Genomic DNA, 23,813 nt, shown 5'->3' with positions numbered 1-23,813 from the left:
ATAGGCGCGATCTGCGAATCGTCGTGTCCTATAATTTATCGCATATCCGCATAAAAAGCGGACATGTGACCGATACCATAGCGAATAGAGATGAGCGAACACGTTCGGCTCCGCCCCTTTTTCGCCCGAACACCGAACTTTGCGAACACTTCAGTGTTCGGGCGGAAAAGTTCGGGGGCCGCCGTGGCAGCGCGGGGGGGTGCGGCGGGGAGTGGGGGGGAGAGGGAGAGAGAGAGGGCTCCCCCCTGTTCCCCGCTACTGCCGCCCGCGCCGCCGCGCATCTCCCCGCCCCCCGGCGGCACCCGGACACTTACGCGCGAACACTGCAGTGTTCGGCAAAGCCGGTGTCCGGGTGCGGATGTGTCCGTAACGGACACGTTCGCTCATCCCTAATAGCGAACCATTGGTTCTATATATGCGCGAATCGCATGCGCAAATCGCGCGAAAAAACGCCCGTCTGACTAAGGCCTAGAAAGTGTTGAGATCTTCGCAGCTACCTAAACTAGTGGTGAAACAACCACAAGTGTATAACTGGTGGGAGATATTTTAAGTCGTCTCACCAAGTTTGACGAGCACAATATTACGCGTCCTGATTGGGTAGCTAGGTTAAAGAGTACTATTCGCCTCTATAGCATAACCTCTTATCCTGCAGACAGAGTTTGCTTTAAATGCACTAGAAATGCATGAAAAACAGTGCTATTATAGTTGGATTGCAAAACTGTTGAGAAAGTTAATAAGCTTCTAGAGAATACATGTGGGGAAATACCTAGTGCAGGGAACCTAAAAACTTGGTTTTTCACTTGATACCAATGAGAGGAGGATGGTATTCCCTAATATGCTAATGCCCTCCAAGAAGTTTTGACCAGTATCTAAAAGAGATATCCATATGGGTTAGATACTATGAGGCATGCAGACCAGATCTTGAGAGACCAATTTATCATTAGGTCAGATAGCGGTCTGTTAGGCCAGGTGTTACGGGAAAGAATTCTGGTCAATCTTTCCCTAATTTTCCACCAACTACTAACTGAAGTCATTACAAGCAGATTACTGTGAGACTTTAGGCTGTAGATGGTCATAGTGCGACTGGAAAAGAGAAGGCTTGGGAAACTGTGATCTGAGAGCTTCAGGAGGCACTGTGTTTTATAAAAGAAGAATTGAGTCCGGTGAAGGTCTGAATGGAGCAGCCTCTAATCGGAAAACTGCATTATGAAGAGCCCCGGTACTCACCTTTAGAAGTCAAACTTTTCCCCAGTCCCAAAGTGCAGGGATGATGCAGATTACACATTGAATCAGATAGAATTCATGCTCTTAGATCAGGGTCATAGTTCTGTCAGATTAGTATAAATCCAAATCTCCAGTTCAGGTTCTATAGTTGAACATGTAGAGCTGCGTAAGGGCTGCGTATAAGGGAAGCAAGCGTCATATTCCTTCCCGCTTGTATAAAATTGTGTGTATGTAACAGTTTATTGTCAAATTGTGGTTGCCATGATTTATTGCATACTATGTACTTGCTATGTTATGTTTTGTCCTGTTGTTGGCCACAAGGTTTGGTATTCCCCTCTCCGACATTTATGGCATATCTACATGAGCAAAAAATGGTAAAAGAAATACTAGATAATACGTATCATTTTGACATAAAACGTATAGAAGCACCTTTAGCCCGCCGTCACATGGTGCGTATCTCCTGTGTGCTTTTTTTCGCACTGGAAAACCCTCAGCAAATACCCGATAAGGCCTCACGTACGCGGCAGAGGTGGATTCCGCATGCAGATATCTGAAAACCTGCAATTCATTGCAAAAAGTAATTTAAAAAACTTGGGGCCAATCAGGGATTCAATGGTTTTTCCGTGCCGATGTACATGGATGCACAGCGTATCTTCCATGCGGGAAAAAAATTGCAAGCCCAATGGCACCTTCCCCCACCTCCCTGCCTGGTCTCTAAGCAACCTGAGAAGTATACGCCTACAAATCTGCAATTCATCTGTGCTAAAATGGAGCATGCTGCGAATTATTTTCTGGTCGTGGAATCCGCATGTGTGCGTGTAGCTGAGGACGCTCCATACTTTCCTATGGGCGATTTGAACAGGGGATCGCACGTGCCAGTGTTGATCGTGGATTCCGCAATTCAAATCCGCCTGTGTGCGTGAGGCCTAAATACACACAGGTCAAAATTGCAACTTGAGAGCTTCTACTCACTAGCATTTTTCTTAACGCTGCGATATCGCTGCAATTTTTTCAATGGGACTTTCTAATGTTAAAATCACTTCGCACAAAAATCACAAGTTTGTGCGATGTGATTTTAGCATTAGAAAGTCCTATTGACATTTAAATTAAAACACGCAGCGATATCGCAGTGTTAAAAAAACGCTAGTGGGTAAAAGCCCTGTCTACACACAAGGCGGAAATGCTGCAGAATTTCCACTGGTGAAACCACAACAGAAATTCCACAGCATTTGCGGTAGAAGGCATGTGAAGGAGATTTTAAGAATCACTTTGACATGCTGCAGAAAATTTCTATAAGGAATTTGCAGTGTTTTTGAAAAATGCCATGGATATTAAATACAAGGGTTAAAATCCACAGCATTTGCGCAATTGAAAACACGGCCATATCCGCATTATTCGCTGCATATTTGCTGTGGATTTTCTGCTGCAGAAAGCCCACAGTGAATACGCCACATGTGAAGGTAGCCAAATGGTGCTCCATTGCTGGTCATGTGTTCTTTCTTCAGATGCTGCGGAGAGTCGTCTGTACCTGCAGTGCGGCCGTCTTCTTCATGCAGTAACACGGGCGCATAGGTGCCCGGATGCGCCCATGTGACTGAGACCTAAGGGTGGTTCCACACACTGTTTATTGGAAAAGCTATTGCAGCTTTTGATGCAGTTGTTTGAGCTAAGGCCGCTTTTCACACAGGTGACAAAATTGCGTGTTTTCCTCGCGATACGACAGCGCTACAAATCACATGTATGTGAAGCCCATGCTTTCCTATGGGTTCCTTCACATTAGAGATGTTTTGTAGGCTGTTACATTGCAAGAAAAAAAATTGTAAATGCTAAATATTGCCGCAATTTGCTGTTTTGTAGCCCATGTTTCTTTATATAGCCTTCCTTTCGGTTGCATCGCATCACATGATAACGTGGTTTTCCGGTGGTGTGATGCAACTTTTACAGTAGGAAGTCTTACTGTTTGTCCCTAAACTAAGCCCTATCTGCATTAAAAAATACATCACCTAACAGCCGTATGTCTCCAGTCTCCAGTATGTCTCTAGACTGTTTGCGGTGCTCAAGAACTAGCGCTTCCTGGAGGTGGGGCTTTTGAACCTCCAATTGAGGAAGTGCTGACAGAAGACTGCAAACAAGTGCCGCGGACCTTGAGGAGTAGTGCGGCGGAGCAGACAGCACCTGTTAGGCGATGTATTGCGTTTTTATATTTCTTTAATGCAGCCAGGGCTTATATTTCAAGCCCCCCTCCCCCTCCCATAAATTCTGGCATAAGAGCAACTTTGGAGCACCACATGCGACTTTGTAGCGACACAAAATCGCAATATCGCCACAAGAAAAAACAGCAAAATTGCACAGAACACAGATGCGATATCACTGCGATTTTCTTGCGGCGATATCGCTGTCGCCTGTGTGAAAGAGGCCAGAAGTGGATCACATTGATGGGGTGCGCTGAAACTAAAAGTCAAAGTGAGAGCGGCCTAAGTTCTTCCTTTTTATTTCCCATATCTTTTGGAAACACTTCTGATCTTGATTTTTTTAAAACTCCACGAAAATCTGCAATGTAAATTGACTTTTTAGGGGAAAAAAACAGTGTGTGAAACCACCCAAAAAGATAGTTAATAACTTGAGGTTAAGTTTGTTCTCTAGGTTTCATGGGCATTACTACCAAACTGACAGGTTTGACATCATTTTCGTCTACGTCTCACCCATGACATTCGAAAAAGTCAATAAACAAGTATTTCAGAATTCAGCTTCAGGCATGGCTGCAGAAACTGAACAATATGATTTCTTATAATGCAGGACACAACAACGCTGCGGGATGTGCTGCTCTGTACATGATTGACATCACAAACATTTTTGTAGAATGAAAATGCTAGAAAATAGTGAACATTTCTATGAGTGCTCTTTTTTGCAGATAATTGACTGATAATGTATTTTTATACATTAAGAGCAGTTTTATGCTCTTGTACAGGCACTGTAAGCAAGTATAGCACCATTGTGCTCCTCTCATTGGATGCAGCACCTGTGCTGGAGAGACAATCTGAAAGCTCCATACTCACAGTTTTTCCATTTATATGCAGTCAATTAGTCAACCTGGGTGGGCTGCAACAGTGATTGCCCCACAGTCTTGAGAGGCCATGTAATGTATAATGAAAGGGCCCCCAACAACAGGGACAGCATTAGGCAGAGTTAAAATAAAGGAACTGATGTTACTTTAAGGGACATTTGACGAAGGCAGGGTGGGAGGGCACAGGCCTATAAAAAGTAGGCTGCACCCATGGCAAATGCAGTATGCTCAACTAGGAGCACAGCTGGTGGCTCTGACTCCTGCTCTTATGCCGCCTAGAGCCAGCCAGAGCCTGCTTGCCGTCTCTCTCTATAGGTGACTTCTGGCTTGGGCAAAGCCTCAGGAGTAGTTGAAGGCCTGTGCCTGAACACAGACCATCTCTTTCAGCCTGGTGCGGTGCACTGGGATCCGGCAGCCGGTTCATCCCAGACACAAAATGGCAGCATTATAAGGATGGGCCGCCATCAGTGAGTTCTGAAGGTATGACAGTGTCCCACTCAGAGAAAGTGCAAGTACAGGCACAGTCAGCAGCTGGTTTTGGGGAGGAGCGGAGCAGCAGGCAAGAGCTATTGGTTCCATGCAAGGAACTACTTGACAATCAAACAGCTCCTTCATAGATGGGGAATAAGGGCAGCTTTCCTCCACCGGGTATATATACCCTTGTTCTACAGAGGAGTGGACAGTTAGAGGATTCTGGGAATCAAGCAGCAGAAATGTGGGATATACCTGGGAGTCATGTTGCCACTGCATTTTTGGATAATAACCAGCAGATGGTATTTGTAACCTTTGAGCTCACAGGGGATACTTCTGCCTTTATATCTATGGCTTCAGGTTTTTGTGTAGCTGAGAGAGCTGCAGCGGGCCATTTAGCTGTGGTGGTTCAGCATTTATAAGGTTTCTAAGAGCCAGAATAGGTGTGCAGATGGTCGCAGATGCTGGTTCCATTTGTCCCCCACAGGTAGCCATTTCTCACAAGCAGGCAAGCATCAGTAAAGAGGCGGAAATAGAAGACACCACAGTAGGCTTGGCAGAAGGGAATGCCGGTCCTAGAATAGGTCGTTTTAAGACTCTATATCCTCCACGTCTCCCCCAGGTACTGGTAGACGATGTCGTCATCACCAGTCCAGCAGATCATTAAGGTCAATACATTCCTGCAGAGACCAGGAATCGACTGGTGGACCATCCCAAAAGACTTCTCTGATGAGGGTAGAGCCCAACACAGAAAAGCCTCCTGTCTCAGCTACAGCTCTGTTACCACCAGCAAGGTCTTCTTCTACTTCCACTCCATCAGGAGAAAACAATTTGATGTCAGTACTTAAACAAATGTTAAATCAGATTGCGAGAGCAAGTCTGTATTAATACTCTTTATTCACACGGTAGGTGGGGGTTCGCTCTCACCCAACTGGAATGTGGAGCAAAACAATTTTATTTAGGGATTCAAAGTTTCATGGGGTAGCTCCACTAGGGATGTGTTTATTGGCAGATTTAAAAGACAAGATCAAGAGAGAATATATATGCACAGGCAACAGTCGATAAAGAGTGAGTATTCAAGATTTGGATAGGAAACAGAAGGTTGCTAAAACCTTTGCCAATTGGCTTTAAGCAGTTTAATGCTAGCACATGTTATTTTTCTGCAATAGAAAAAGAAAAGACAGGAATTGGTGGATATTGACACAATCTTTAGCGCCCACAATCTTTAGTGCCTATCAATTAGCTGGGCTTCAAGGAGTACAGATGCATGGATCCAACTGATTCTTGTACAGAATCCTCAGTGGCCCTTTCCAGGAGGAGCTGGAGTTGCTGAGCAGCAGTCAGGCACCACGGCACCTAAGTCAAATGGATCTTGCTACTGTATAATTAAGGCTATTGCCAATTTCATGCAATCTGCAAGTCCAGGTATGATTGCCCGATTTGCAGAGGAACACTTGCAGCAATTAAATGTTTCTGCCAGCTGAAGCAGCTTAAGTTGGATGCATCCGGTAACTCAGAAAACTGCAGTGTAAGGGCGCCCACCCACTGGCGTTTGCGATTTCCGTGCGTGAAAAACGCAGCGTTTCCGCGATTTTTCCGCGCTTTTTTCGCGGCGTTTTTTGCGGCGTTTTCGCGGCTTTTCCGTTAATTTCCATTGCCATTCATGGGTGTATTAAGAGAAAAATAAGGACACATATGCAACTGACAGTTCCTATGTTAAAAATCGCAACGGACCGAAAAAAAAACGCCAGTGGACAGGAACACATGTTATCTCTATGCCTGTGCAGGAAAAACGCAAAACGCAAACGCAGGTAAAAAAAACGCCAGTGGGTGGGCGCCCTAAGACAGTCTGTTGCAAGAATGATTAGGAATGTACCCTAGGAGGCAGGAACCAAGATTGATCAGTGATGGGTTTGAAGTAGGCTTTTTTATTTTGCACCAGCATTCGTCGTCATTGTTGCTATGCTGTCTTTTGAAATCGGTCCAGGAAAATGTGACTTTGGCTAGAAAAGTTCTAAAAGAGGTTGCTTTGGGCTGTATGTGAACTTGAGGATATTGGGCCTGATCTCCAAGAAAGAGCTAGGTAAATTCAGGCTAATGCATCATCTTTCATCTATGGGGAATCGGTCAATCATGGCATCTCAAAGATGCGGTGGTCGCTTATGCATCCTTCAATAGGGCTGCTTTTCTGGTTCAACATGCAGGTCACTAATATACAAAGAGATATATCTGAATAATTCTTAGCAAGACCTGAGATGGTGCCTATATAATCTTAATATTGCGTCGCACCCTGTCACGGGAAGACATAGGCCCTTTTGTATGGAATGAATGGGCTGGAGTGTGTTAAAGACTAATATTGAAGTCCCACTGGGCTATATTCACATACATCGATATGGATGTGAATTGAGACTTTTTAGATATATGTGTGTTGATCTATAATTTTAATTAAAAATGCTCTGTCCTGTTCTATTTCCAGGATCTACACCCAACAGTGAGCAAGGAGGGGATGCATGACCTAAGTTCTCATGGAGACTGGCAGAGAGAAGCTCTTAATGCTTATCCACAACTCCATCTTGGAGATGACCTGGAGGAGCTATGGCATTACATGGGCTCAGTGGCTTTCGCACACTGGCAAGTCTTTCCCCGAAAAGGAAGAAGTGTTGTTACAGGTCACCATGATTTTTTTTTTATTATGTTACAGGCTAGAGGGTTATCAGCAGGAAACAGTACAGAAGTGTCTCTGGTGTTGTGATTTTATTACAACTACATGATGCAAAGTGTATATTATGAAACATTTTATGATGGTTAAAGGCTGGAAGAAGGAGATAGTGGGTGATGATAGTCGTTGCCTGGTATCCTTTTTCTTTACTGTGCAGATTGTTGTTGGTTTTAGAAAGAACTTGTAGAGATGAATGGGAAGTCTTGAATTATAGCAGCTTTCCTTTGAGTTATTTTCGTTATCCTACACATAAGGGTGATAAAATAGGACTTTTGTCCAATGCAAGCTTTTGTATTGGTTTTATTGGGTGGGAATGGTCAGCAGTCCATGTTGGTTCATACAATGATCTGAAAGTCTACAAGTCCGCAGTCTCTTGGCATTTTGGATGTGTTATCGTTACCTTGGTTATTAATTCTGCTTTAATTAATGTTTATTACATGGCATGGAATAGCATTTTGTTTTGTTAACAATGGTAATAAAGCTGTGGCCAACCCCACTTTGACCCACTTAGAGAAATGTCTCCATTTATGTTCCATTGTAAGAGGTTTTCTTTAACAGTCCATTGATGTATTTTATGGGCTATAATACATGCAGTCCTGCTGAATGCTACAGTGGCGGGATATCAATTCTCCTGCAGTGTGGACCTCATACAGCCTCCTGGAAATATACAGTATGGTAAGAGGCTAAACAGCGTTTTTTTAATTGAGCAGCAGATTTGTTAAGCTGGGAAGATTTTTATTTCGAACTGCAATCTTGTTTCAAAGACAAATAGTCCAGTTAGGAACATCTGACTTTATGACTGTATTGTAGTGAAAAAATCCTTCCATTCATCCTTCCAATTTATTACTCCCAGATAGAGTTAATACCCTAAGGCCGCCTGCAGACGGGCGGGTCGGATTCGGCGGTGAGGATTCCTGCCGCGGGACCCGACCCGAGCGCCTGCAGGGACCAGCACGTACTCACCCGCGCCCGCAGCTCCAGCTGTTTGATGTGCCGGCTTGCCGGGCAGCCGGCGCATGTGCAGACCGGAGCCGGCGGCGGGTGGGTGACGTTTCTGAGCGGGGCTCAGCGAGCACCGCACAGAAATAGAGCTTGCCACGGTTTGTTTGCCGCGTGAGATTTCGAGCGGCCAAACCACAGCCATCTGCATAGGATTGCGTTTGTTAACGCAATCCTATGCAGGCTTCCAGCGGCGGAAATCCTGTGGGAAATCCAGCCGCGGAATTTCCGCTCGTGTGCAGGCGCCCTAAATAGGAGATCATCTTATACATTGTATTGAAATGTATGATCATTGTGCCTGTGTGTAAGGTTTGCCACTCCCTCCGAGATTTATTTTATTTTGACTTAGAAAATCAGTAGTTCTTGAGGTGTAGAAAAGTACCACTTATGGGTGCATTCAGACGACCGTATATCGGCTGGGTTTTCACGTCCAGCCGATATACGGCATCTCTCTCTGCAGGGGGAGGAGGCTGGAAGAGTCGGGAGCAGTGCCCTGAGCTCCCGCCCCCTCTCTGCCTCCTTTTCACACCCCTGCACTATTTTGAATGAGGAGAGGCAGGATGGGGGCAGAGCTAATTCCTGGAACTTAGCCCCGCCCGCCTTCTCTTATTGCAAATAGTGCAGAGGGGCGGAGAGGGGGTGGAGAGGAGGCAGAGAGGGGGCGAGAGCTCAGAGCACTGCTCCGGGCTCTTCCAGCCTCCTCCCCCTGCAGAGAGAGACGCCGTATATCGGCTGGGCGTGAAAACCCAGCTGATATACGGTCATCTGAATGCACCCTAAAGTTAATACTAGCCCACGGCCACAGATTTTCACAGTCCAAATAAAATGAATGGTAGGGGGCACCTGGCATGGCAAATGCCTTATTTGACAAGTACCACTGTACCCTTCAACTATCTCAGCTATTATTTCATTGAGGTCTTCCATTCAGATTGTCTATTGCCTCGGTCCTTGACAGATTTTGTGCTTCAAGAAAAGTACATCTTCATGTTTATACTTAGTGTGTGATATAAAATGGCTTTACAATTACATAAATTCCCTGTTTATGCATGAATTATTATGCAATCATTGCAATAAGTTATAGTAATATTTCCCTGCATAAATAGGGAGTTTTTAACATTACGTATTATTAATTAGAATTATTGCATATAACATACTACTCCTTGGCTAAAAATAATTCTTAGCAATTCTACAAACAGTACTTTCACTCTGCTGGAAAATATTTAGCGTGACCAACAGACATAATATACTGCAATACAGAAGGCTTGCAGTGTATTATTGCACCAATCAAAGTCAAGTCCAAAAGTGAGACTAAAGACACATAAAAGTTATATAGAGAGTTTTGAAAGATTTAAAAAATACTTTACAAAAAGTAAAAGATAAAAAAAACTATATATAATTGGCATCACTGCATGATCAGTGTTGAAATTGACAACACTTAAAATTGACACGTTTTTTATCCCCCATCTTAAATATTGTAAAAAAGCAAAAATAGCTATTTTCTTTTCAAACTACCACCTAAAAGCAGTCATAATAAGTGATAAAAAAAATTATATCTACCCCAAAATGGTTTCAATGAAAACAGCGAGTCAACCTGCAAAAAGCAAGCCTTCCCAAAGTAAGGGCCTATTTAGACGACCGTATATCGGCTCGGTTTTCATGCCGAGCCGATATACGGTGTCCTTGTCTGCAGGGGGGGAGGATGGAAGAGCCAGGAGCTGGAACTGAGCTCCCGCCCCTTCCCCGTCCCTATTTGCAATGGGAGGGGCAGGGGCGGAGCTAAGTGCCAGGACTTAGCTCCGCCCTGTCTCGACCCCTCCTATTGCTAATAGTGGCAAGGGGCGGTGAGGGGGAGGGAGCTCAGTTCCTGCTCCTTGCTCTTCCATCGTCCCCTCCCTGCAGACAAGGACACCGTATATCGGCTTGGCGTGAAAACCCAGCCGATATACGGTCGTCTAAATAAGCCCTAACATTGATAGAAAAATGGAAATGTTATTATTTTGTAAAGAAGTGTTTTTTATTGTAGTAGTAAACCATAACAACTATATTGATTTGGTATTGCTGCAATCATAATGACCCATAGAATAAAATTAACATATTATTTGTAACTTATGATGAAAATATATCTCTAAAAACAATCGCAAAATTGCTTCGTTTTTTTTTTCATTTCCATCCAAAAAATATTACTAAAAATGATTCAATATATCATTTATAAACCAAAATGGTTGCTATAAAAACTACAGCTTATTAAGCAAAATACAAGACCTCAAACTGCTACATTTAAGAAAAACATTAAAAAGTCGTGACCATTGGAACACAGACAGGGAACAAAAAGTTACTGTTCACTTAAGCTAAAATTAGTTACATCAAGAGGTTAAAGGGACTGTCCAGTTGTAAACTATTAAAGGCCCATTCTCTGGCTAGGTCATCAATAGTAGATTAGTGCAGGTCTGACGCCCACCGATCAGCTGTTCACTGGGCCAGTGCTTTTGTGGATTGAGCTGATTTATGCAAGAAGCAGACAGCTCAGTTCCCAATGCAGTGACCAGGCTTCGTATTATGGGCAAAATTCCCATTGAAGTGCATGGAAACTTGCCTGCAATACCAAGTCTCACCACTGCAGTGAGAACAGAGCTGTCTACAGCACAACATCCTGGAGAACAGCTGATCAGAGGGGATCCTGGAAAGCAGATGCTTTCCTGTCTACTAATGGTGGCCTATCCCAAGGATAGGCTATCAAGATTTTAAATCTGGGCAACCCCTTTAAATTGCACTTAACCGGGGTTTTCAATATCTTAAAATTGCTTCACAACCACTCTGTCATCCCTGTTTGCTGCTGACCAGGACCTGTGACTACAGCAGCTATAGAAGATCATTGCTGTGACCAGTGATTGACTGCAGCAATCACAAGTCTTGGTCAGCTCTGACCAGGAAGGACAAAAGTAATTGTGAAGCAATTTTAAGTCATGGGAAAACTTTTTTTTACGACATTTGAGTTATGAACCAAATATATTTATGTCCTACTTAACTTCAAAATCTACAAAAAAAATAACATTTCCTAGAGGGTTTTTGACATTTTAATGTATTTTTTAGGGCTTATTCACATAGACGTATATCAGCCAAGTTTTCACGCCCGGCCAATATTCACTGCCCCTCTCTGCAAGGGAAGGACGCGGGATGGGGCGGGAGCTAGTGTGCTAATCTCCCGCCCCCTGCCACTGTTTGCAATGGGAGGGAAGGAGCTGAGCTTAGCTCCGCCCCATCCCACCCCTCCCATTGCAAACAGTGGTGAGGTGTGGAGAGGGGGTGGGAGCTCAGCATACTAGCTCCTGTCCCATCCCGCCTACTCTCCTTACAGAGAGGGGCGACGTATATCAGCTGGGCGTGAAAACCCAGCCGATATACGTCCATGTGAATGAGCCCTTAGGTTAAGGGTTCCATAGTATACAGAAATAAAATGCATTAAAAGAGGTCATATAGAAAATGACATCCAGAGGTTAAAATTGGGTGCAACTTCCTATACCCCATCTCGATTCTCCCTCTGTGCAACCATCACAGGGCTTGCAGGGTTTAGTGAGAGCGGTGTAAGAACTCAAGCATTTCCATGCTGGCTCAACAAAGTTACCAGGAATATCCATATAGGATATGGATTGTTAAAACAAAGAGAACTTCTGTTGTGACAGTAACACTGTCACTTCTGTCCATGTTCCGTGTGTAAAGAGTTAAATGATCCCATTGTATTTGCTGTGCATGTTAATTGTAGTCTGTCCAGGTGTCCCACAGTCATCTGGTAACAATAACCCACATTGTTATCTATAATCTAATATCACATTCAGAATGCAGAATGAATTGCCGCCTGCTTTGTAATACGTGTTTATAGAAATGTAGGCCAGTAGATCCTTACAGGAATAGCCTGCTATAGTTACCTATTTAAATCCAGCCTATAAAAGAAGTCATTACTGATGGTCCTCATGATCAGCTATGCTACGGTGAAGCCTGGCCAGACCCTCGTTAACGTCTATCCTGTTTCACTTCTGTTGATTTATCATCTTGCAAATAAGTCAACTGATCTACTGAAGGTGTAAATGCTTCCTGGTTGCTACAGGTAGGCTGCATGACCTGCTGGTGTGTCTCCTGAGTCTGGCACAATGACAGGAAGAACAAAGACAGGGAGAGCAGGTGGAGAGCGACAACCTACACAACCGCAGTTTCTTTGAGCTATGCTGACATCTTTCCCACAGTCGCTTATAGATAAGCCCATGGATTCGAGGAGACAGTAAAAGTATCTTCTGTCCTGGGTTCAAGTTTTCAGCTGGACTTGAGTCTCACAAGTACTGCTCTGAATATTCTTGTGATTTTTAGGTTTTTATGTCATTTAAATTATTTCACATTTCAAAGAAGAAACAAAAGGCTTCAGGGAAGAGATGGCAAAACAACCGGCTGGAAAAAACAAAATATCCTCAAAGTTTTTGACGTCATGACTAATCGTGGAAGATCTTGTGTCCTACTATAATGAAGAGGGCTTCTTGTCAGGTATGATTTTATTATCATTCTTCTTTTTATATTGAAGTTACTTTGCATAAAATATTTGTTACATACAAATGTTTTCTAATATATATTAAGCAGCATTTTTCAAGTTAGTAGCAAACTTGTTCTGAAAATCAAGGACAGCTGAGGAAATTTCAGATTTCTTGCTGTTGTTTTGCTATCAGCAGGCTACAGACTGTCATTTGTAGATCTGTAGTTTGAAACTGGAACTCAGACTCATGATTGATGCAGGTAGGAAAGTCCTGACTATGCGTCAAGTCAGTGGTGTAGATCCACTGTGCCAATTTGGCTTAGGGCTAGATCCGAGGGCTGTACCTGTGGGTCCCCAGTTTTAACTTTTTTAATTAGGATCTGGTACTCACTGTGGGGGAACCTAGACCGCTCTCCCAGAAGTTGTCTAAGTTAAGGGGAGCTAATGCAACTTGGTCAGGTTTACCGTAACGCAGTACTGGAGAATGTAGACAGAGATGTAGCCAAAGAACAGAGCTGAGGTGAAGACAGGTGGAACGGAGAAGCAAGCCAAGCGTCAGGGCAGGCAGCAGGCAGAGTAAACTTTGTCAATACACAAGCCGAGGGCAGAAGTGGATAAGTCTAGAAAAGCTGAGTTAGACAGGCACGAATCCCAACCAAGTGAATAGGCAGAACAGCAAACACATTTGCACACTACAGAGACCGATTGCTCAGGCACCTGCTAGTAGGAGGAGGTGCCTTAATTAAGCAGAGGCTTGTCTGGATTGGTCAGGGAAGAAAAAGTTGGATGTGCATGCTGGCCCTTTAAGAGGTAGACCAGCCAAATGCGGATATGGGGATTAGGAAATTTACAAGAAATATGGCATCTCTTGCAGATTACATGTGGAACACAGCAATGGCCATGACTGGCAGCAGGAGGAAGTAAGGGACACTGACGGCCATGACACTATACTATATTTTAAAACTTATCCTGATCTGATCCCATTGCTAGCAAAAGTATATTTGCCGATAAAATTATCCCTTTATTCACGTAAAGAAGGCATCATCTACAGTTTTGAGCAGGCAGTCAACTACCAGTTTTTTGTCTCCTTTACGGCTAACTGCTTAGATGTCACAGTGAACATTGACTGTGGCATCTAAGCAGTTGGGTGGTCGTGATTGGGGCCAGCTCCAATTGCAGACATTACTGGGGACTGTCAGTTTGAAGAAAGAGCTTATAGCTGTCGGGTATGAAGTGGGCTCAGCTCTCAAACCTGTTCCAGACACACTTGTAGCCCAATGGACGTGCCATTGGTTGTTAAGGGGTTAAAGCTTGTCACAAACATACACATTAAGGGGAGCTTTATTGTTAATGTTATAAAGTTAGACAGGACAAAATTAGGCCAGACAGACAAAAGTGCCTTAAAGTTATCACAATGGCATATGCCGTTCGATATATTTAGTACATCTTACTAGGTATGATAGACTCATTTACCGTTTGGCTGCTTTACTTTACATCAATAGTTTGCACACCACTAATAAACCTAGCACATTTGATATCATCCTAGTCACACATCCTTTTCAAGACTCTTTTCAAATTTACCTAGTAAGATGTAAAAAGTGTATAAAACACACACTAAGTTTTGCTTAAGGAACGTGGGGCATATTTTTGGCATGATTTCTGCCATATTCTGGCGCATTTTGCAGTAGTAGCTTGCCCCCAATAAGAATAAACGTCAAGAGAATGTATTTTATATTAATCAAAGATATTTGCCGTAATTTTATATTGTACATATCAGAGTATAAGGCCTCATGTCCACGGGGAAAATCGGGCCCGCTACGGATTCTACATGTAGAATCTGCAGCGGGTCCCTCCTGCCCCGCGGACATGAGTGCTGAAAATAAGAATAAATGACAATAAACTCACCTCCCATCCGCTCCGTTTCTTCTCTTCGCGGCGGCGTCATCTTCTCTCGTCGCGGCCGGATCTTCATTCTTCGGCTCGGCGGATGTGCACGATGACGTCGGTGACGTGCCCCGCGCATGCGCCGGGCCGAAGCAAAATGATCCGGCCGCGGCTGAGAGAGGATGGCGCGGCGCCGAAGAGAAGAACCGGAGCGGGTAAGTAAAATGTGATTTTTGTGTCCCGCGGATCCGGACGGCTTCCATAGGCTTCAATAGAAGCCCGCGGGAGACCCGCATGAAAATGGAGCATGGTCCAGATTTTTCCATGCTCCATTTTTTTTTAAATCACTTTTATTGACGATCCGCGGGTATTTATCTACCCGCGGGTGGTCAATGCATCCCTATGGGGTGCGGATCCGCGCACGGGAGAAGAGTTAAAATCCGCTGCGGATTTTAATTCTTCTTTTCCCCGTGGACATGAGCCCTAAGGCACTGTAACCAGTAATTATCACTGCTCGCTTGATATCCACCCTTCGCTCCCTAATGTTCATGGATAAATAAAGGCAAGTTGTTATTTCTTGTGTGCTGTTGGCAAAATAGCCTGCTTTAAAGTAAAGATTCCCCATGGTTAAAGGGGTTTTCCAGAACTTCAACACTGATGACCTACTTTCCCTGTATACCAGGCACAGCGCCATACATTTTGTAGAGGTGGTACTTGGAATAGCATTCACTTGAATGAGACCGAGCTGCTCTCAGGCCATATGATGAATGAATGTGACACCACTGGTCTGAGAGAAGGCCACAGTTCTCACCTGAGCACCATGGCCGCTTCAAACAGCAGCTGATTAGCGGGGAATTCTAAGCAGCGGACCTCAACCGATCAGAAATTTTATGACCTATCCTAAGGCTGGGTCACAGCCGTGACGGAATTTCGCGGCGGAGCCCGTCACGGCGCCCCCCAGAGACCCCCAAACTTACCTGTGGATCCGGCATTCTCGCTCCCTCATGACGCTTCGGCGTGATGCGCCGCAGCGTCATGTGACACACCGGCTACGTCACATGACACGCCCACCGTGTCACATGACGCGGCCGGTCACGTCATATGACGCGGCGGTAGGCAGAGAGGCTGCAATGGAAGCCGTCAGCATGTACACCCGCGGAAAATAGCCGCGGGTGAGGACGAGAGATTTCACGGTGCGGAATTCCGCGGTGGAATTCCGCACCGTGAGCCCTGAGCTATTAGGTTCAATAGAAATCCGTCCGTGGGAAGGGGGCCTTTGAGTCCCAGAAAACCCCTTTAATGTACAGTCAGAAAATGTGCAATTTCGCAATATATAAATTCTCTTTTTGCGCTTTTAACTTATTGCGTAGCACTTCGTATTTTCATTGGGAAGGATTTTTGGCTTCAATTAACATGAAAACATAATCCCATTACTCAAAGAACACCTAAGCATAGAGAGAGCAGAAACTTGAATAAATTATAAGTTATACTGAATCTCTTCCCAGAAAATTATAAAACAATCTACTCAACTCCTTCTGCTCTATATAATGGTGCCCACAGATAGGACTGTACATATGATATGACAAGTTCCCTTTAAGGGAAACTAGGATTTTAGACAAAGTTTCCTATTATAATTATCTATAGTGGAGTCATTCTGACTTGCAATGCAAAATAGGATTGATCACTGCCACTGTTCTGTTTAGGTAAATGGGTTGCTGCAACTCTAAATGCTATTCATAGGCCCACAATACCGGAAATGGATCCAAATTATTTAGAAATCTCCAACAGCCTATGTAACAGTGAATGGAAAACCACCATCCAAATTCCCCTTATCCCGTAGCACCAGACAGGGTTGCCCTCTATCCCCGACTCTATTTGCCATAGCTATAGAAGCACTGTCTATAAGGCTAAGCTGCGCCCCAGATATTACGAGTATTTGGTGGGATGGGTGAGGAAGTGTAGTGGGTCTGTACACAGATGACATGGTCCTATTTCTACACACCTGGGGAAGTCTTTTCCACAAGTTATTAATATTTCTTGAACAATCTTTTTTTATTTATTTTATGGAAGAAAAGACATCAACAACATATCTAATGGAGTCATTAAGCATATAAATGAGGCACGCAGGACTCCATTACTGATAGAGCATACAATGAAAACGGAAGAGCCAAAATTAAAAGCACAAGCTATTAATATAATAAATACATTCTCTTAATTCTCAGGACTATACATTAATTGGCCAAAATCTGCCATTATGTATACTGCTCAAGACTCAACTGATAACTCCTTTGCCTCCAGGTATGGCCTGCCGGTGTTCTCTAAGTTTAAATATCTGAGAATCACTATGGTGTATGATCACGAACAGGCAATTGCTGAGGCCATCTCCCTACAACAAGAACTAGTCAAAACCAAACTTAAATTATGGTCTAGACTACCCCTTTCTGTGGCGGGCCAAATCAATTTGATTAAAATGGTTATACAGCCCAAGTGTTTATATACCCTACAACACATGCCAGTAAAGGTCCCACTAAATGCTATTTATAATGCAACTATTCCAGAACTAATGATGGTGGTTTTCTTTAATAATGAGTCCAATGGTCTACTTGTACTGCTCTTCCAACTCAAGAAAAGTCTCCCACTATTCACTAGAACAATAGGCCTCTCACATTGCTTCAATCTGGAGACTCTGATTGTCAGGTCAATTAGAGTCAATGAGCAGCCTGATAGCATCTATTTTAAAAGAAGTAGAGTAAAGGCCCATTTATACACAACGACTATCGCTCGAAATTCGCTCAAAAGCCGTCTTTTGAGCGATAATCGTTGTGTGTAACTGCACTGACATCGTGCAGTTTTTGTTCTCCCATCGCTCATCGTTGTCTTTCAGCATGCTGAAAGACGACGATGAGACTTATCAGGGATTCCCAGCAGGATACAGCTGATACTATTGTTTCAGCTGTATCCCGCATGCTGAACACGGGCTGGGTATGAAGAACAGAGCAGTCCAGCTCTGTTCTCCGTACCCCACATGGAGCGCTCGGCTGTATAACAGCTGGGCGCTCCATGCAGAAAGCATCTGGATGCAGAAGACAAGTGGGGACATTCCGCTTGTCTTCTGCATCCTCCGCTCTGAGCGCTCAGCTGTATAACAGCTGGGTGCTCAGCGCAGGGAACAGCTGGATGCAGAAGACAAGCGGGGACACCCTGCTTGTCTTCTGCATCCTCTGCTGGCAGTGCAAGGTGATTGTTCATCTTGAGCGATCATCTTGCACTGTAAATGACACAACGATTATCACTCAAAACTCGCTTGAGCGCCATCTTTTAAGCGATAATCGTTGTGTCTAAATGGGCCTTAAGGTCGGTGGGAGTTAAGTATATGACACTCTGTTGGGTGAAATTGCCAAAAAAGCCAATCTGTGAATTTTTTGTGATCTGCAGGTCGCAGTAACTTGCAAGTGTCACTGCGACTGTGTTGACTTCAATGATTGTGCAGGGTAGCAGGGGTACACAATGATCTTCGATCACACAAAAGTTGCCATGCAGCCCTAGCCTACTGAGGTCTCCTGTGACTAAAAAGCTCCCATGCAAGCCTAAGAGATCAGTTTTCTGATTTATTGCCATCTGACATTTTTGTACTGTACTGCCCACAGAATGTTCAGTCTACATCTCCTACAAATTCCTTGTGTTGCTGCTGTGATTGCTGATAATGCTAACAAATATATTAGATGTACAGCAAAAATAATGTGGTACTATGTTAGCCAAAAAAATCTATGAGATAAATACTCTTGTGTTTAAAAAAAGACAACAAAGTATTATAGAGGTGATAGCTTTATGGCTAGTCATAAAACTTATGTTTGCAAGCTTTTGAAGCACAGAGGCCACCTTCATCAGGCAAGTGAAACATCATTAACCCTTTCCAATCCACTGTCTGACGTCTGAAGACATTATGATTTAAGGCTGTACAGCTCCAATGTTGGAAGACATCCGTCGAGGGTTCTCTTACTGAATATTGCCAGCTTCTCTGCTGTCGGAGCCTATCCAACGTGTCACCTCATGCAGTACTGGCTTTAGCCAGCATATAGCACCGTTGTATAACGGCAGCAAAAGAGTAAGCCCCCTAGGGAAACCAGGATACAAATTGGATTGGAAAGGGTTAAGATAAGCCAGAGAAATAAAACTTTAGGGCTTATTCACGCAGAAGTTTTTTCTGTGGTCCGATTTTTAATCAAACCAAACTTGTGTGGAATTAGAACACATCGATTTCAATGGTTATATTCACATAAGCGTTTTTGTACTTGAACGGATAGTCCAAGCAAAAAAAAAAGACATAGTATGTCCTATCTTGCACTGATTCTCAAAAACAGATTGCACTCACATCATGCAAGTGCGTTCCATATTTTCATGTACTCATTGACTTCATTGGGAGTTTTAAATAACATCAACTGAGCCACTTTCCCTTTTTTAATGTGCTGTAAAGAAAATGACACATAGATGACACCTGTGCATGAAGAAGCAAAACAGCATGAACATTGCATTAAAAAGCAGTCTGTTTTCTATGCATCACAATGGCACTCACTTGGGTGAAATAGGCCTTTGGTAAAGGTAAAAGGGGAAGACTTTGAAGTTCAGAGTTAAATCTGAGGTCAGCCTGATGGGGGTGAGGTATCCATGTAATGAGTCATAAATCAAAGTGCTAGGTTCGGTCCCTATTAATGATTGTAAAGTTATCAATTTGAATTCCCCAATTATCTGTCTCTGTCATTCTTAAGATGACGATTTAGTATTAAGACTTTTAAATCTATCGTACTGTGGCCTGGTCCAAAGACATTTATTCCCACGGGTACTAGAGCTTCCTCATTATCAAATGTCTGTGCCACTTTATCCTGGATTGTAGTTTTTAGCTAATCTCTCTAATGTATATGCCTTCAAGACACATTGTACACTATATCAAGTATACCACACTGGAGGATGTATATGAGAAAGCGTCAGTGATTTTATAGTCCTGTAGTGTGTTGGGTATGTGGACTTTGTTGGAAGGATGTGGGTACAGGTCTTGCATTCTTTTGCTGTTACAAGACAAATTGCCTGTCTTGGATGGTGATGAGAGGAACAAGGAGATTCCTTAGGTTCGGTGGCTGTTGGTATGAGAAAAGAGGTAAATCTGGGAATACAGTGGTGGCTTGGGTTAAGAGTTTAATTCGTTCCATGACGGAGCTCCTAACTAGAGATGAGCGAGTATACTCGCTAAGGCACATTACTCGAGCAAGTAGTGCCTTAGCCGAGTATCTCTCCACTCGTCTCTAAAGATTCGGGGGCCGGCGGGGGGCGGGGAGCGGCAGGGAGGAACGAAGGGGAGATCTCTCTCTCCCTCTCTCCTCCCCGCCGCAACTCACCTGTCACCCGCGCCGGCCCCTGAATCTTTAGAGATGAGCTGGGAGATACTCGGCTAAGGCACTACTCGCTCGAGTAATGTGCCTTAGCGAGTATACTCGCTCATCTCTACTCTTAACCCAAAACACCCGCAAGTCAAATCAATTTTCCCCATTGAAATGAACTGAAATGCCAATAATGCGTTCCAGTTCATTTCAATGGGGAAAACTTTACACTACATGTAAAAAATACAAACATCAATACTCATCTACCGCCGGTGTTCCGGTCCTCACGCGGGTCTCAGTCACTGTTGCAGCCTGCCGCGTCCCTCCTTCACGCCGGCAGAGCATTTCTAACCAATGACATAATTGAATGGCTGTGACTGGTTAGTCCAGCGCCAGGTTTCATTGGCTGATGCGGTGCTGGATTAACCAATCAGAGCATTAGCTTGCTGGAGGTGGGGAATTCAAGCCCAACTTTCAGGAAGAACTGCTCTGTCAGCGTGGAGGAGGATGCAGCAGCGCCGCAGACCATCGCAAGGACTGGAACCCTGAGCCAGCTTGTGAGCTTCTTGATTTGCAAGCAGGCTTATAACCCAATTTCTTGCTCTTAAATCAGAGCAAAAATTCAGGAGAGAGCCTGCTCGCATGTGATTACTAGGGGCACCCTGCTATTCTCCTCCTTCTGTTTGTATTCCAAGAGGTTGCTCATTGGAATCATTGCGACTCGTTGGATCTACTCATCTATTGGTTGTAGAAAAGTATTCCTCGGGGTTCTTTCCCACGAGCGCATATACGGCGATGGCGTTTTTACGCATGCTCCGTATAAGCGCCTGACAGGGCGTTTTTCCGTGATCACGGCCAGCGTTTTCTCGTCCATTCCCACGACCGTGACCATCGTTTTTGGTGAAAAAATACACTGCACTCCGGAAAACCCTTGCTCTGCCAAAATCCTTGAGATGCCTTTTGCCTATATAGAGGCACCTGTAAGCTTTTCGCAGCATTGGACACTGCAAAAATGCCTTCCCCTCCCTTCTCGTTCCCTGCTCCCATAGGAGCCTATAGGACCTGCCGGCGTATATTGGACAAAACATAGTTCCAGAACTATGTTTTGGCTGAGCGTATATGCGCTGGCCGTGTATATGTTCTTTTTTTCGCGCTGCCGGTGTATTTACACGCCGTATATTCGCCCGTGCGAACGGCTGTATTGGAAACCAATGCTTCACATGGGTACGGTATATGCGCCCAAGCGTGAAAACTCGCCGTATATGCGCTCGTGGGAATAAAGCCTCAGGGATTAAAGCTGTTGTTTCCTGTCTTCATTGTCTGAATAGAACCGCATGTATCGCAGAGCTTGACTGTAAATTATGGACTTCTTTTTTTCCCATTAAGAATTTTTTATTGAAAATTGTGTAAGAACAAGCAGGTAGATTTACACGAATAACACATAATGTCTACAGTGAGTCAAAATTAAGTCAAGATTTGGTTATAACAATGTAGAGTATATAACAAAAATTAATGAAGAGTAAGATTCTTGAAATAATAAGAGTAATGGGAACAGTAATAAGTATAATAAAATCTATAGAAAAAAGTAATGCCAGCAAGGGTTCCACTTTATTGTTTGAAGGGCAAAAAAGTTTTCATAGGCAGTATGTTTTGAAATTACAGAGATCAAATCCTTGACGGAGGGAGATGTGGGAGACTTCGAATTTCTGGCAAGAAGCAGTTTGGCAGAAAGGAGAATGTAGCATATCAATTTACTGTAGGGAGGTGGGACTGAAACAATATCAAGTAGCAAAAACACTTTAGCAGGATGTGTTCTCTCGTGATATTTCTTATTAGGGAAAACACGTCTGACCAGTATGATGACAAAAAAGGTCGCCTCCAAGAGATGTGAAGTAAAGAGCCCATTTGTTTATCATTTCTCCAGCCCAAATGATTAGAGCCAGGAAATCATCTAGCTTGTTTAAGTGGAGTATAATACCATCTAGTTAGCTCTTCACTCCTAGAAGTGCCCTATAAATTGTTAAGTGAGAATTTATTGGCCCAGCCTTGTGTCAAGAACCACTTAGATAAGGAGAAACAACTGGTCAGAACTCTCTCCCAATTCAAAAAATTAGCTTTCTTAGAGTCTCCCATGTCTTCCAATAACATGTTATATATCAAACGTACACATGATCAATTTCCAGTTATGATAATGAACAAAACAGTATCAAGTTTAGAAGGGATCTTGATTTTAAAAAAAGAATTAATTTAGGAATATTTAAAGAAATCTCTATGGGGAATCTCAAATTCTGTTTTTAAATGCAGCGTTTTCAAATGGCGTTTTGGATCCAGTCTCGTGATATTTTGGATGGTTTCCTTGAAAAGGAGTTAGGCTAATGCTCTGGAAGTTGTATGCCCCATGAAAATAAAAGTTGAAGGTGATGTTAGAAAAGACTTTCCTAGCTTGTATGGATGCTGGTGAGCGGTTAGAGGAAAGGAGAATTCCTGTATGAGGGCTAAGAATATTGTTAGCTTTGTGGGCTGCAAACATTAGGGCTTCTTTGATGTGGAAGAAATGTACTCTGGCTATGACATCACATGATACATTAGCTGACACAAATTCCGGCTTTGTCAATCTATGGACTCTATGAATGGTTAGGTCAATTAGTGAGTTAGCAGGTAGGACTGTTTTTATCAAGTGAAGTAAATAATCTTTAAGTTCAGAGATTCTGTAAAATTTCACAGTTTCTTCTACTGCGGTCCTCAGTTTATTTTCAATAAGATCCATATCCTCAGCTAAAGAATAATGGGTATCAATTAGATCATTGTGTGATTGAGTCAGTTCAGCTATTTTGTTTTCAGTGTGGCTCACTCTATTACTAAGGTGATTTATAGAAGAATTAAAAGTGGTAGATAAGCGGTTAAAGTAATTTTGAATTGAACCTTTCAATGCCAGTATAATTTCTTTATAAAGGTTTCGGAAGCTGTTTGGTTGGAAGAAGGCATATTGAAAAGGAGATCCACAGTAATAACTGGTGTTAAAGGAGGAGAATGAAAATTTCTAGCCTGAGCCTCTGTTTTTCAGGACTATCTGATGGTGAGCCAGCAGGAGCTGTGTAAGCCATGTGTATGAGCACCATTTTAGCAGGCTGAGTGTAGCTGTAGAGGGAGAGACTGTCTTCCTGATGACCTACCAGTTCTGGTAAAACTGTGGTGCTGTGCCCCGAAGCATGCTTAGGTGGTGAGTAAGGTGAACCTGGTGAAGTTCTGTGAGGGACCTCTTCACCGTCCTGTGAGCTGCTAAGCAAAGAGGAAGTACAGGTCTCAGTTTTGGAGCCTTGGTGTATACTGCAGGCGGTGAAAAAATTCCATTAGGCACTGTGGCTGTGCCTTAGAAGCTCTGCGTTGAGTCATTGCGAGGATCCCCAAGCTGGAGCGAGGAGACAGGTAAGTGAATCACTCGCCAGTATGCTGAAGTGTCTCTGTGTGAGGAGGATACTGAGCAGAGCTCACGGCAAAGCTGCCATCTAGGTCTGCATCCAGGCCATGCCCAATTATGGACTTCTTAATTAGTTGTAACATAAA

General features: G+C 43.6%; 1 protein-coding gene across 1 annotated transcript in view; it reads left to right on the top strand.

Annotated features, from left to right (window-relative positions):
• The first annotated feature begins 12,383 nt into the window (after positions 1-12,383).
• Positions 12,384-23,813, top strand: part of FAM83E (family with sequence similarity 83 member E) — an 81,890-nt gene continuing 70,460 nt past the window's right edge. The window contains exon 1 of the mRNA XM_066607717.1: positions 12,384-13,007. The gene's annotated coding sequence lies outside the window, so the exon portion shown is untranslated. The remainder of the gene's footprint in view (positions 13,008-23,813) is intronic.

The sequence above is a fragment of the Eleutherodactylus coqui genome, chromosome 6, assembly GCF_035609145.1.
Source record: "Eleutherodactylus coqui strain aEleCoq1 chromosome 6, aEleCoq1.hap1, whole genome shotgun sequence".
Classification (NCBI taxonomy): domain Eukaryota; kingdom Metazoa; phylum Chordata; class Amphibia; order Anura; family Eleutherodactylidae; genus Eleutherodactylus; species Eleutherodactylus coqui.
This window is presented reverse-complemented; position numbering and strand designations above follow the sequence as displayed.